The 14,171-nt window shown below is 41.9% G+C and overlaps 1 protein-coding gene across 2 annotated transcripts in view; it reads right to left on the reverse strand.

Annotated features, from left to right (window-relative positions):
• The window catches only part of IGF1R (insulin like growth factor 1 receptor), a 170,618-nt gene that overhangs the window by 44,389 nt on the left and 112,058 nt on the right, over positions 1-14,171 (reverse strand). The window lies entirely within an intron of this gene.

Consider the following 14,171-nt stretch of genomic DNA (forward strand, 5'->3'; position numbering starts at 1 on the left):
TGAACCAAGTAAGTAATAAAGAAAACTGCTGAAAGCAAGATCAACATAAGGATAATGGAAACAGGCAGTACTGGAACCTTTTCCATAGCCCTAGTATTATGGACAAATTTTTTTTTTTGGCATGCTGACTTATTGTCTTTCTAAGCATTTCTTGCCTTTCCTATCTGTACTTAAAATTGGTCTTTTATTGGCAAGAAAACAAGCTTCCTTCAAAACAACTTAATTACACTTGTAGAAGGAAGCACTGCTCTGTGCAGCACACATGGTTGGGCTGACCCCAGTGTAGCATCCCAATGTTGCTTATGTGTGCAAAATGCGGTTTAATAAAGTATCAAATCATCATCCACATCAAATACCGAGGAATTATGGAGCTACTATTTTCCTGTGAAGAGCATAACAGAATTCTGCCTTATCCTCAAATTCTAGGTTCACAGAACAAAATATGGAAGGGAGGGGAAAAAAAAAGGGGTGCAAAAAAGAAAAAGAAGGGGTGCAAAAATTTATGGAGACATTTGTTTTATGTGAAAGCATTTCAGCTTGGAAGACATGAACAAAGAGCAGAATCCTCAGCAGCCGAGCTCACCACTGCTAGATCAAAAGAAGTGGCAGCATTATATTTATGTAACAACAGCATTTTGATTACAGCACTCTATGGCCTTTTAGCCACACGAGCCGTGTGCCAGAGGCTCTGGCAACACACAGATTGCAAATCTGGTTTGCATTAAGTAGCTGTTTGCCACTTTCTAACTTAGCTAAAACACTGTATCAGTAACAACAGCAGAAAACTGGATTTCAGTGGTGCCACTACAGAGAGATCCAAGTGAAGCAACACAGACATTTAAACTGAATGATTTCAGCAGAAAGCAGACAATCAGGAGAGAAGTTAACATCCCAAAATGACCACTGAAGCAGCTGATGAAACTCCACACAAGTTCTTCATTGTGATTTATCTCTTAGTTTGCAGCTACGGTGTTGTTTTAATGCAGGACTAAACACCCTAAAATTTTAATGCCCTCTTCTTCCCATAAAGTCCAGGCTCTCCAGTTTTTACAGTCCCAATCCAGCAGAACTCCACCATCTTGACACAGGACAAAACGCTCAAGACTGCTATTAAGAATAATAACAGTAATAACAACAACAACAATTCCCCCACACAAAAACAAACCAAAACTCACAAAAACCCCCATTGCTCAGAGCTCTGCATCCAGGATGTTAACACCTTACACTGACTTTTGATAATAAAAGAGCATTTTCTGACAGCTTTAAGTAGTGCCCACCTTGAAAAGGACTTGCCAAAATGCCATTGAAGAACTCTGCGTTTCTTGTCAGAAGGATTCTATATTGACTCTGATTAACTTTAATCACCTTGTTTTGAAATAGATGGAGGGGGGAGACTGTGAGAACAAGGAGGTGGGATCATGAGCACTGCTGGTACCTACTCAGGTACCACAACTATTACATGAAAACCAAATTGAGAAAATTTTTGCAGAGCCTGTAAGACTACAGAGAGCAGGAATGTAGAGGCAATCACTGCTGAATAATTCACTGTCTGAAGATGCTGGATGATTTTTTTCTCTTGAAAAGGAAACAAACCATATACACCAAACCCATATACCAAAATAAAACACGTGTGCAGGTGTGTATTCTCTTTTTGACTGTAATCTGCACCAGTGCAAAAGAAGATGCCACCTTAGTAAGGCATCACAAATTGCCTTTCACCTTAAGGTACACAGGACTTGCATCTGGCACTACTAAGGGATTAAATAAAAAAAATAAATCAGTGTGTCTTGCTAGCAGATGGACTGCTGTGCTGAGTGGGTGCCAGAACTCAGATTTCATGTGGTAGCTACATTTCCAGTTCAAAGCCCTACTAAAAAAAACATACACACCCCCCACCCCATGCCTCCACAAAGTTCATTACTGGATGTATTGATTAAATACATTATTTCTTTGTTTTCATCTGAACAATTTGCTGGAAAACAAACACTGCTGTACTAAGTATTGGGATAAACATAGATTAAGTTTATTTCATTCCTGGGAAAGACTCCTGTATTCCCTTAATGCCTCTGCCATTCATGAGCAGTCTGCTATAAAAATAGGATTCCCTGCATCTCCTGCTAAATCTGCTGACTCTGGTCTATGGAAATATAAATTGGAACACAGAAGGATACACAAGTTCACATGAAAAAAGCAATCAGTGAAACAGGTTTTCAAAACTATAGTAATATTTTAATCACAACCATTTTAACGTGAACTCTTGAAAACTTTATAAAGATAATTTTTTAAAAGCTCAGCAGCCTCCCTTTTTCCTCAGTCCTATTTTCTGCTTGTTCTTGCTAACGTTGGCAGAGTTTTCAGCCTGGAGACAATACGGGTATCCTGTTTCTTTGAAGAGGCAGAACAAGAACTTCTGTGTGTGTGTGTAGGACATATTATCAACAACAAAAAAGCCTTATCTGCCTCACACGCCAGCTCCCTCAGATATCCCTGTTCTAAAAACCTTACTAAACAATACTGGCTGACCTCACAGTCCAGACCCATCTATCCTCCCCCCACCCTCCCAAACTGTGCTCCTTGGTCTCCTAGATTTGCACCAAAACATGTAAAACGCAGGTTCCAAATACTCTGGCCAAAAAAGTGCCCTGCAATACACTCAGTAACTTGTTGACTTTATTCTGCAAGAACATGAGAGACACAAACAGGAGCAAACAGCGGGCTGACATTTGGGGACAGAACTTATCAGCCAGGTACAACAGTGTCTCAGAACATGAAGGTTGATGACGAATACAAAAAAAAAAAAACAATCCCCTGAACAAATCCTTGCTGACAAGCCCAAGGGCAAAAAATGCTTAATTGTCATCACATGGAGATACCAAAATAATGGAAAATTTCAGAGACCTTGGAGGGCAGCCATGGGAGGAGGAAGTCAAAGCAAGATGTGGAGAAGGGCAGACCCTTAAGTACTTTAATAAAGAGATTATGGAGGCCTGACTAGACCAGCACCCAATTACATTTAGGGAGTGAAAGAGGTGTCAGATCTTCAGAGAAAGACAGTACAAGGCTATCAATAGCCACAAATCCAATTTCCCAGAGCAAAACCAACAACAGAACTTTCACTGTCCATCCGTATTTCACCTTCTCTCTGATTTCTTCAAATGAGTTTTCCCTGCCAACAAATTATTTTCCAAATACTATTAAGATACTATGATCACTGATAAAGAAGAAAAGAAGGCAAAATTTGTAATTCCATGATGCCTGCTTACTGAGCAAACTAGATTCAGACCTGACGCACATCAAGGGGACACCTTAAAACTAAATGCAAGAAACATCTTAGAAACACAAGGAACCCCAAGAGAATCTGACTCAGAGACTCATTATCCTCAATTAAAACCCCTAAGATGCTAAACCAGAACTGCAAACACAAAGCAAGGTTTGGAAATCCTCAAACACAGCTCTGGGGGGGGGAGAGAATTAAAAAGCAAGCAACAAATCATCTGCCTGTATTTACAAGAGTTCCCTTTTGGACAGGCTGAGGAGGTGGCAGTAAGTTTGTCTGACATCTAATCCCTGCCTGCTATGCGGAGCGCGCACCGCGCCAGGGCTCGCCGCAAACGCCCCGCGTTGACATCACGGCTATCGCGCAGTTTGGGCAGACAAAGTGTTCTTATCATCTCCAAGACGCCATGACTTCAGCGATGCTGGAGCAGAAAAATCAGGTGAATAAACAATCAGTCACAGGGAGTGAAAATGCAGCCAGAGGAGGAAGACTCCTGGCAAGCAGAGGCGCCGGCCTCGGCCAAGGATGGCACCGCGCCAGTCACATGCGGGCGAGCAAAAGGTTGCCAAGTGTGGGATAAATATTTTTTAAAGATTCTTTCTCTCCTTGTAAAAAGATACTTGATCTTTCTTTGGGTTTTGGTTTGGTTTTTTTGTTTTTGTATACTCTTTCTGGCTTTTTTAGAGCATCCTTCAGATAAAATAAATGTTTCAGAAAAAAAAAAAAAGGGAGGGAAAAACGCACCTCGTTTTGAGCAGAAACCAGAGGAGGAAGGGAGTGTTTTCTCCTAGCCAACTACTGAAAAAAATTAGCTGTCTAAATTTATCCACAAAGACAGAAAAATACAGTCACTTTTGGAATGTTAATCCTTCTACATGACAGGATTTTAAAAATATTGCATTTTAATGGACTAAACTTTGGTACGGCCTTTCAAACAGCTGACTTTAAATGCTCAAACAGCCTATACAAGACCTGATTTCTTTTGCCCAATATTCTGTGAGAATAGAGAGACTGGAGAGACATTACTCAGAAAATCCATTTCCAGTGATTCATGGTCAGGGCTGGAATCAAAAAGTACAGAATAAAAGGAAATACACATATTAAATACATGCAGTAGCGTGTTCTGATCACAGAAATATGGGCAAAAGTCATCTCTAAGGCACTGAAGAGGCCGCTCAGAGCAGTTGTGTAAATCTTTATATTACCACAGAAACAACCATTAGCAGCTTATCAACAATGGTGTAGTTTTTTCTCATTTCTTTTCCCCCATCTCTAAAACTCATTATCTCATATTCAGTGAAATCCTGCAGGCAAAAAATGCTGCCATGTTGAACCACTTTCTAAAAGTTAAGGCAAAAAGTCTGGCAGCTTTTGACATTACCTGCTAGATCTCAAAAGTTCAGTTCAATCCAGCACTGATCTAGGACCTGAAAGAGATTGTATCCTCCTTTCAAACCTCCAGTATGTAGAGTCATGCCCACCAGCAAAATACTTGGATATATCCAAACTTACACCAAGAGGGCATTAAGTGTATGGCCCACAAGCTATGTCTGACTAGGAGTCTGTCATGTGTTTCCATGTTTAAACTCTAGTCACTACCAACCCATTTTTATCCCTGGGACCTTTCCAAGGATCCTGAAATTATTCTGAAGTTGTTCAGGGAATTATTTCTTCCCACTACACCTGGTCAGCCTCCACACAAAGCTTTTTGGTCTCTTGCTTCTTGGCATTTCTGTTTGTCACAGATGCTGTATATGCCTTTATCCCTGCATGAAGGAGTGGGTATGATGAAGCATCCAGAACCTCAAAATAACCTCAGTGGATTTGCCCAGCCTGATATCAGCCCACTAACCTGCACAATTTTTAATCATATGAAAGATTGATCAAGGAATCTGTTCTTGCATTCCCCTCCTAAGAATTTTACAGGTGAAAAACAACACACAGCCAGCTGTGCAGCAGCTGGAGTCAACTGCTTGGATGGAAGCAGTAGATGGAACCTGTAGATGATTCTGGAGCAAAGGAAGTGGAAGAAAGGAGTGGGAGACAGGTTAGGAGAGGAAGGTCCAGCACCTGGAAACTCTCAGAATTCCACCAGATGCAATGAAGTCTATAAAGCAGAGAGGAAAACGTTCATCATTCAATGAGCACATTCCAGTTGGATACACTGGAGTTTGATGACCCCACACATCTCTCTTTTGGCCACCTCTCATTCATTCCTTACCCTAGAAGTTATACCAAAACAGCTTCCAGGCTTCCCAGCTGTGATACAAAACAACATGTGTGCCAGATCCATTTTACTCAGAGCAGAGGACTTGGGGACACTCTTTGGCACTGCAAAGCTCCCATATCCTTTCAGCTTTCTGCAAATGAAGCAATCAACCCTGCTAAATGCTCCAGCAGCGTTACAGGAACTCCCATCACACCAAAATGAGAGCAAATGGAAACCTGAGTGAAGAAAACAACCACCTTATCCCACAGTCAACAGGAACCCACGGACAGCACAGGTAGTGCGTGTCTGCTCCCAAGTGCGTAAGGAAGGTGCAAACAAACACGAGCTATTGACAAACCCAGGCAGCACAAATTGCATTCTCTTTCAAAACAGTTTATGTAGCCCAGCACAGCCCAGACTGGCATCATTGCAGCTGGCACTCAGGAGAATGAGGAAAAAAACAAGTCCATTTAGTTCCTTCCACGCCAGTATGAATTCAGCACATAAACAAACCCCACGGAGGCAGATACACAACCATCTCTGGGGAGTTGGGGCCAGTTGCACTCTATCTTCAACACTGGGTAAACAAACTGGCTGGGAATGTTTTACCATCCTTACTGCACTGCTCCAGAAACATTTCCTCTACGCACGAGGAAATTTCCCACTGGAAGATGCAAATCAGAACAGTAATGTTGACCAGAGTGCGGATGAAGGCAGGAACACGAGGGTCCCCCTGTGGTGGTGAAAGCTGCTCTCCATCCACTGCCATCCCCCACCACTCACTGTCACAGATTTGTCCACATTCCTAAAGCGACAACTGAAGTTCCTGAACTCTGCATTAACAGATAAGGAAAGCAAAGTGCTGCTGAAGAACGGCTCTGAGGCAAATTATTTTTCTTTTCGCTGCAGATTACGAGCGATATATTAGGGTTTTACTTGTTCTTGCTTAAAGCTAGATTTAATCTGCCTGTCTTCCAAATGCTGCAAGTGTAAGGCAATAAGCTTTACAGGATTTAATTAATATACTGCAAGCAAGGAGTGCTGGTCAGCCATCTCCTGGCAAAAGCCCAGCTGGAGGAGGACTACTATTCACATTCCAGATTTATTCTAAAGGAGGAAGACAGGCTGATAACATTATCACACTGGCCTAAATTATGTCGTTCTCTTAATGCCGAAGGATCACGGCAGTTTAATCCAGGGCAAACAAGAGTCACTGGTTCGGAGGGATTCAGCTCCTGCTCCATTTCAGGAATGCCCTTTTGCTTTCATGCCTTACACCCATCAAGAGCTTAACCATTCTGGCACCAGCAACGAAACAGAATGTTCGTCTTGGAGGCTGAATCAACGCTGCTCCAGCCAAAGGCTAATTACACTAAAATTAAAGAGGAAAAAAGCTTCTTCAGGAAAACTGTTCATAACACACACAGTGGGGTAAACCTAGAAAGTTTTTGTTCATATCCAACTCAGACGACAATTACAAATAACAATACCTGTCGAGTTCTAAACATTAGAAAGATGCAAATTCAAGGAAAAAGCCAGAAAAACCAAAAACATTCAAAATGCTTTACTACAGAGCAAGATTTCTCAAGCTGTTCACCTGTCATTGAGATAAGCCACTAAAACCAGGATTAAGATCCAGATGTTCAGGAGCCTGAGAAAAGAGTAGGATGATACTGGAAGGGCAAAACAAGCTGCAAGAATGCTGATGGTTTGCAAAGTTATCAGAGACACCTGGTGCATTTGTTTTAAATAAAAAACTACTAAATCTGTGAGTATGACATCACTTATGATATTTGTACATTGCAAGTGAAAGGCACCCTGCTAACAACAGCAACGATGCTCCAAACAATATTAAGGCAATTATGCTAAAACGATCAAATAAAGTATTTCCTTTAGGACTTCCAGAAGTACAAGAGTGTAAGCAAATCTGACAGCAACTGAAGATTGTGCTCTAGAGATCCACAACTACCAAAGGGTGAGCTCTTTCCTTGGTTTTAATAGCCATGGAATATATTTTTCATTCTAAAGCTTCCTCTATTATAAATGCAGAGGGAATACCGAAAGTTCCAGAATTTCTAAGACCTAAAAGCAGACAGGAAGATTGTGCATGAATCCATTTCTTAATGCATTTTAACAAATTTACAGGCAACACTGACAGTGGGAAGGATACAGCTGACTTTAAAGCTGTATTAGAATTACTTCCCTCTCACACCACAACCATGGATGGAAGCGTCTCAGAGGGAAATGGGAAAATGTTATCTTTTCAGACTTGATGCAAATTGCTTTGATAATTTGTAAATCACCCTGAAATATCTGGATCTAAACTTTTAACTCCACCCTCCCATGGTCTGATGTGCGGACAACAGAACTGCTGCAACATTTGCCTGTTTGCTGAGGGGTTCCTGACCAGCTCTGTGTGTGCACAGGGAAGCTGGAGCTGGGCTGCAGGATCTGCTTTAGGAAGTGCAAGGATGCTCCCAGTCCATTGTGGCACTGGACACGACAAATCCAAAGCAAACATTGCAAGTTCAGCAGCTCTGAATCCCCAGACAGCTCGAGCTAAGCAAAGGACTCAAACACCTGAGTCAGAAGGGACTGGGGAAAAGTGCCTTGGGTCAGCAAGGAGCACGGATGGAACAGCAGCAGCTGGGAGTGCTCAGTGCTTCCTGCTAACCCAAGTGAGGGATGACAGTGTCATCCTGCCTGTGCTCAGCTCACTATCTTTAAAAACCTCCTCCGTTGTGAGACTGAACTATTTTGGTTCTCCCAACAGCTTGATAAATAAACTGTTTGACTGTGACATCCCCCAGAAACTGCAGGCACACAGAATGCACTCACGGGACAAACGGCGCGCACAGCGCTGCCGGCCGCGCGCTCTCAGCTCACACTGCCGTGCTCGAGCTGTCTCTGCTGATACACTTCCACACGCTTTTGAGGAATTCCTGCTAGCATGACTGGGGAAAAATAATAATGACATTGCTTGGGACTTTCTAAATCCTTCCCTGCAGTAAGGATTTGTGATCAGATTAGGGAGTACCAGAGGTTTATTTATTTATCTGTAGGAAGGACAGCCAAGGTGAGCTGTATCCCTGGATCCGACAGGGGCTCCAGGCTGCAGCAAAGCCAGCTCCCAGACACTGCCTGGCTGCTCTGAAGCTGGAGACGGCATCAGACAGCACTTATTAAAGAAAAAGAGGGGATTCATGTTTTTGATATTGGCACAAAGTGGGAAGCACGCTGCTTCCCACTCTGTTTTTGCTCGAGTTTGGCACGTTTGAGCTACGCTTTTCTTCTCCGGTACCTTTTTTTGTCATCTCAAGTCACATTCACATGAACATATAAATACGCAGATCCTTACGCTCTGTGTATAGCAGATACTTACAAGGATGCTCTCAAAAAAGAATATTCTTTTCACACACTAAAAAAATTATACAGAGTTATTTTAAATTCAGAACTGTTTGTATATTCCTTATAAGTTTATAAAACTCTCACTGTCCTCCCATGACTAACGAAACTGGAATTGAGAGAGTATTCTATATTTATAACTCGTCTGGTTGCTCATGCCTATGGCCCTATTTCCACCCTCCATTACTGTACACAGAGCTATGTGAGGTATTGTGGGTTCCCAAACTTCACCGATTTCCTAACAAGGCAGGCCTGTGTCCCGGAGGAACAAGCTGGGGGCTGTTTCGTTCGAGCATTGGCCCAACTCAGAGGGAGAGGCCTTGAGCACTGTGGTTTTGGCAGCTCATCTTGAAGCTGGTATTAGAGGCCATGTCTGGGCAGTGACACGCCGGGCTGGCACCGGGCTGGGGATCAATGCTCTGTCTGCAGCACAATCCCTCTGGGATTCCTGCACACTCACCCCAGTGATTCCACTGAGCAGCTCCTGGGTCACCTACAGCACAGACACACCACAGGCACCAGGCATATCCAAGCCTGACAGAATCACTGGCCCCTCAAAATCCAAAGGAGGCAAAACCCTCAAATTTTACCCAGAGCACCCTCGGGAGCATGGTGTGTTCAGTGATGCTGGCCCACTGCAGACCTCCAGTGGCTGGCAGAGAAAGAGACTCTATCAGGTATCTAAATGCAGCAAAACAAGGAAAAAACTGGATTACATACAAATGACGGCTGGGTGACATATGAACCCCCTATCCATCCTAGACTCATGCAATCATATCCCATCTTTTGGGCAGAAACACTTTGCAGTTCAAAAATCCCAGCGAGAAATCTGAGGTTTTGTCATTGCAAAGGTGCCTCACGATGCATTTTGAACTCATGCCAGGCACCTGAGGGGCACAAAGCTTTTTTTAATTCACAGCTCCTATATATGCTCCATATAAATAAATATTTATCCAAAAATCAGAGGGAAAATAGGTACAAACATTTTTTAAAATTCAAAATATGTTGTTGGTGGTTGGGATTAGGGTCTAACACTCACGGAGGTGGATTCACTACAAGGCCAGGATGGATAAAGCCTTGAGAAAACTGGTCTAGTGAAAATTGTCCCTGCCCATGGCAGTGGGTTTGGGATTAGATGAGCTTAAGGTCCCCTCCAACCCTTGACATTCTAGGCTTCACTGATCATTAGAGTACCAGAGCTACAAAAACCACAAAAAGCAAGAAACCCACAAGTCTTCCTAAGAGGTTTTGCTGAAAACCAAGTTCAGAAGAATTTATCCAGGGGTCTAAATGCTTCACATAACAAAGCAAGGCAAGATCTGGACTACACTTCAAAAGTTTGTAAGAAAACATTATCAGGAAAGCAAGTGGTGAACATGGACAACTTCGTGTAACTGAACTGAGAACGTTTTCCCCTAGGAAAATAAATGTTCCCTTAGAATTCCATAGCTGAGAGGGAGTCACAGCTCCTAAATCCTCCTAGAAGGCAAACCATGAACACCTGCCCCTCCTTCCCTGTACTCCCAGGGTCACTGTCTCTGCTGTGGGTAGGCAGTGGTGCTGCAGCTTTTTTCCCCCTGAATTTATTCAGCCGCTCTCTTTGCTTTGCAATAATGCTGTCAGGATTAACAGGCAGCTCTGGTGACTCAGATGTTCAAAGAGAAAACATGAGCTGTACCTCTCCCCATCTCTACAGCAATTCTACTGGTGCAATTGTTTTCCATCACTTGCCACACAAGACAAACTTTTAAGAGCTATTAAACACTCCTCCAGCTTAGCAAGAAGAAAAATTATCTAAATTTATCAAAGGAGCTAAAGTTCACTACACTTTGAGGAAAGGATTTAAATATGGATTATGTTTTCATCCATCTAAACCACTGAGTAAAATCATAAAAAGATTTTTTAAGAACTGAATAGAGCAAAACTTAGTATTACCACTTAATTTTTTTAACATTTCATATTATTTACATACTTTAAAAATATTTATGCTGAAGTACAGCAATCATGTTTTTCTACAACAAGTGATAATTTGACAGACCCTTTTCTACAGGTTTTAGAAACTCTCTTTTAATGTTAAAATTCCACTAAGGATTTCATTAATTCTGCAGAGGGCTAGTATTAGTTACAGGAGAAAACCCAGGTTTCCAAAACAAACAAGCTCTGCAATTCAGTAATATCAGTATTTACAGGTTCTTCATGCAGAACGTGCAGACTTCAGACAGACCATGAAACTTTCCACAACCTCATTTACCCCAGAAATTATTGGATTTATAGGACGTCCACAAACACCTACAAATGGAAAATTTATTGAATTCTAAGCTTTATTTCTCAATAATACCATAGTAACAAGACTGCAATTACCTTTTCTTCCAGTTACAGGTCTCCCTGAGCCAATAACTGCAGATCTCTTTGCTTATAGAGGTCAAAGGAGTGAAAGCATCACCACACTTCCCTTTTTCCACCTCCTCATGATGCTGCACTGGGTTTTCACTATTCAGAGGCACATTCTCCTCTTTGCACTGATCTGTTCTGAGCACACCAGCCATGCCACTCCCTACATTCTCCAGCTGTATATTTACCGAACACAAAGCAGACCAAGAACAAAATATTGCTGGCCATGCTGCAGATATCAATACCATATCACCACCCCCACAAACATTTAATGCTGATGCTGAGAAATGTTGTGACAGTTATGTACCACCTCTGGTCCAGCTGGTGCTCACTATAAAAGGGGACCAGTGGCTGGTTTTGGCCAGTTGGAGGGGGACAGGGCTGTATTGCCACATTTAATTTGAGAACCACTTTCCTATTCCATCATTAGAAATGGTATTTCTCTTCCAATGTTTACAACTGCAACATAAAACAACAAATGGATATGTCCCTATTTCAAGAAGAGCAGGCCTTGCTTTCTCTGCAGTTATATGAACTTCAACTTCCATACCCATTAAGTTTTCTGTAAATTATGCAAACACTAGCCAGAACACACTGTTTAAAAATCACACTGGTTAAAAAACAAACAAATCCCAGACAAATCTGAATTTGCAGACAGAACCTTCACTGAAAAACAATGAAAGGGAACTACCAAAAACAGTAGATCCTGCTTGTTGATGGCTCTGCAACAAGAAACAGGGAGGAGAAAAAATAATTAGTATTCCAGGATGTCCCACGCACACACCCAAAACTAAAAGCATTAAATTGGATGGGAATAGAATAGCTGATCTTGCCTGCAGTCAAATACAGAAGTATCATTTAAATTGCAAATTACAGAGCAACAGATTTTTGCACAAAGTTTAAGGCTGTTCTATGGTTTGTTTTTATGAATTAGGAATGACGTGGGGAAAAATTAAGGGGTTGGGCTAGCTACTACCCTTAATGCATATTTCAGCTGAGACATTTCTCAGATTCATTTGATGCACTTTATGCAGGCACCACTGCTCGTTAAAGTGATGGCAGACAGTAAAGCAGCTTCCCAGAGATCATCCCCAAGGATGCAGCATCCACTGCTGGCCACGCTGCCAGTGCAGGATTAACTGCTACAGAACATCTCCAAACTCCTCATTACTCCCTCTTCACCACATGGGAAACTTTTAATCCATTTATACCTTTCCTGGGCAGTGCTTTTGGACCAACAGTTCATCTGACAAAGCTTCTGCCTCCCTTGCCCAGGTTTTAAAGTGCTTGTTCCTACCAGCATCAGCTTCTTCGCCTTGGTTCCCACAAATTAAACTTGATGAACGCTTAGTAACAGAAAAATACATACTTCACATTCATACAGTGCTTTTTAATCAGCAGTTCTCAAAATGCTTTACAAAGTATGAAATCTAATCAAGTGGCTGGTTTTGATGCAGAGTTTGGGGGGATAAATGCAATTAAAAAAAGAGGAGTTACTCCATGTTACAGCAAAAGGCAGAAGATTTAGGAACAGAAGAAGCTGTCTGCCTTGATATGCAAAAGCCTCTGACACTACATGACCATAATAACTTTCTTTAAAATGCAACCAGTCCTGAATTACAGACTTCAGCACAAAACTACTGAACACTATTCAGAGGACCTGGGGCTCAAGCATTTTCTTGTCAGGCTGTTAGCACATAATAGAGAAAAGACTAAGCAATCTTTTAAAATTATTTTTGAAATCAGCTTGCTTTGGGAGTACTTGTAAGAAATTCTACTAGTGAATATGTCAGTAGCCACAAAAACCCACATATTTCACCCTAATAGTGGACACCAGCCTAGTCTAAAATGTAAAATACCTTTCAGTATCCAACTTGGGTCTTTTGAGACAAACACAAAGACACTCTGGTGTCATCATTCAATGAGCATCTGGTGAAGATTCTGAAGCCTTTAAGGGATGACAACAAATGGCAACATCTTCAGCGTGGAAAGAAGTGAGGCTTGTCTGACCAAAGAGTATTGAGCCAAAGGCTTTACAGTGACACATGACAGATCACAGTATCACAAAAGATAAAGGCTGAAAAGGATCTCCAAGGACATCAAATCCAATCTTTGACCTATCACCACCTTGTCCACTAAACCAGAGCACTGAGTGCCATGCCCAGTCACTTGAGGGACAGGGACTCCACCACCTCCCTGGCAGCCCCTTCCAATGCCTGACCAGTCTCTCAGTGGAGAAATTCTTCCTGATGTCCAACCTGAACCTCTCCTGGCACAGCTTGATGCCATTTCTCTGGTCCTGCTGCTGCTTGCCTGAGACAAGAACCCAACTCCCTCGTGCCAGGGAGGTGTAGAGAGAGATAAGGCCACCCCTGAGCCTCCTCTTATCCAGGATGAACACCCCCAGCTCTCTCATCTGCTCCTCACAGGACTTATTTGATCCAGACAAGCCAGCACCACACCACTTAATAGTAAAATTCAGCTGAAAGGCTCATTAAAAACTACAGCAGGGTAAAGAATGTAAAGCAGAATCCTGGGATTCTTATAAGAAAACATGCACCAAGTATCTTGTCCAAAGGTTTCTATCTTAGTTATCTGAACTCAAGGATTTTTTTGAAGGTTTTCTAATTAATAAGCCAAATGGCTTTACAAATTAATTTCACTTTTTAAAATACTTTTTTTTTCTTTGTTTTGTCATTCTGGGCTTTTTAATCACATATGCAGATGGTGCCACCTGGGAAAATTTACACGCTTACATCATTAAGTGTCTTTGAATTAACTTCATGCCAATAATTGTTTTTAAGATATAACACTGCCAAATTTGTCACTTGAGAAAAGTTAATCTAATTATTTTCCTGCTCACTGGAGAGATGGTGACTTCTTCCACTG

This window comes from Molothrus ater, chromosome 13 (assembly GCF_012460135.2).
Source record: "Molothrus ater isolate BHLD 08-10-18 breed brown headed cowbird chromosome 13, BPBGC_Mater_1.1, whole genome shotgun sequence".
Classification (NCBI taxonomy): domain Eukaryota; kingdom Metazoa; phylum Chordata; class Aves; order Passeriformes; family Icteridae; genus Molothrus; species Molothrus ater.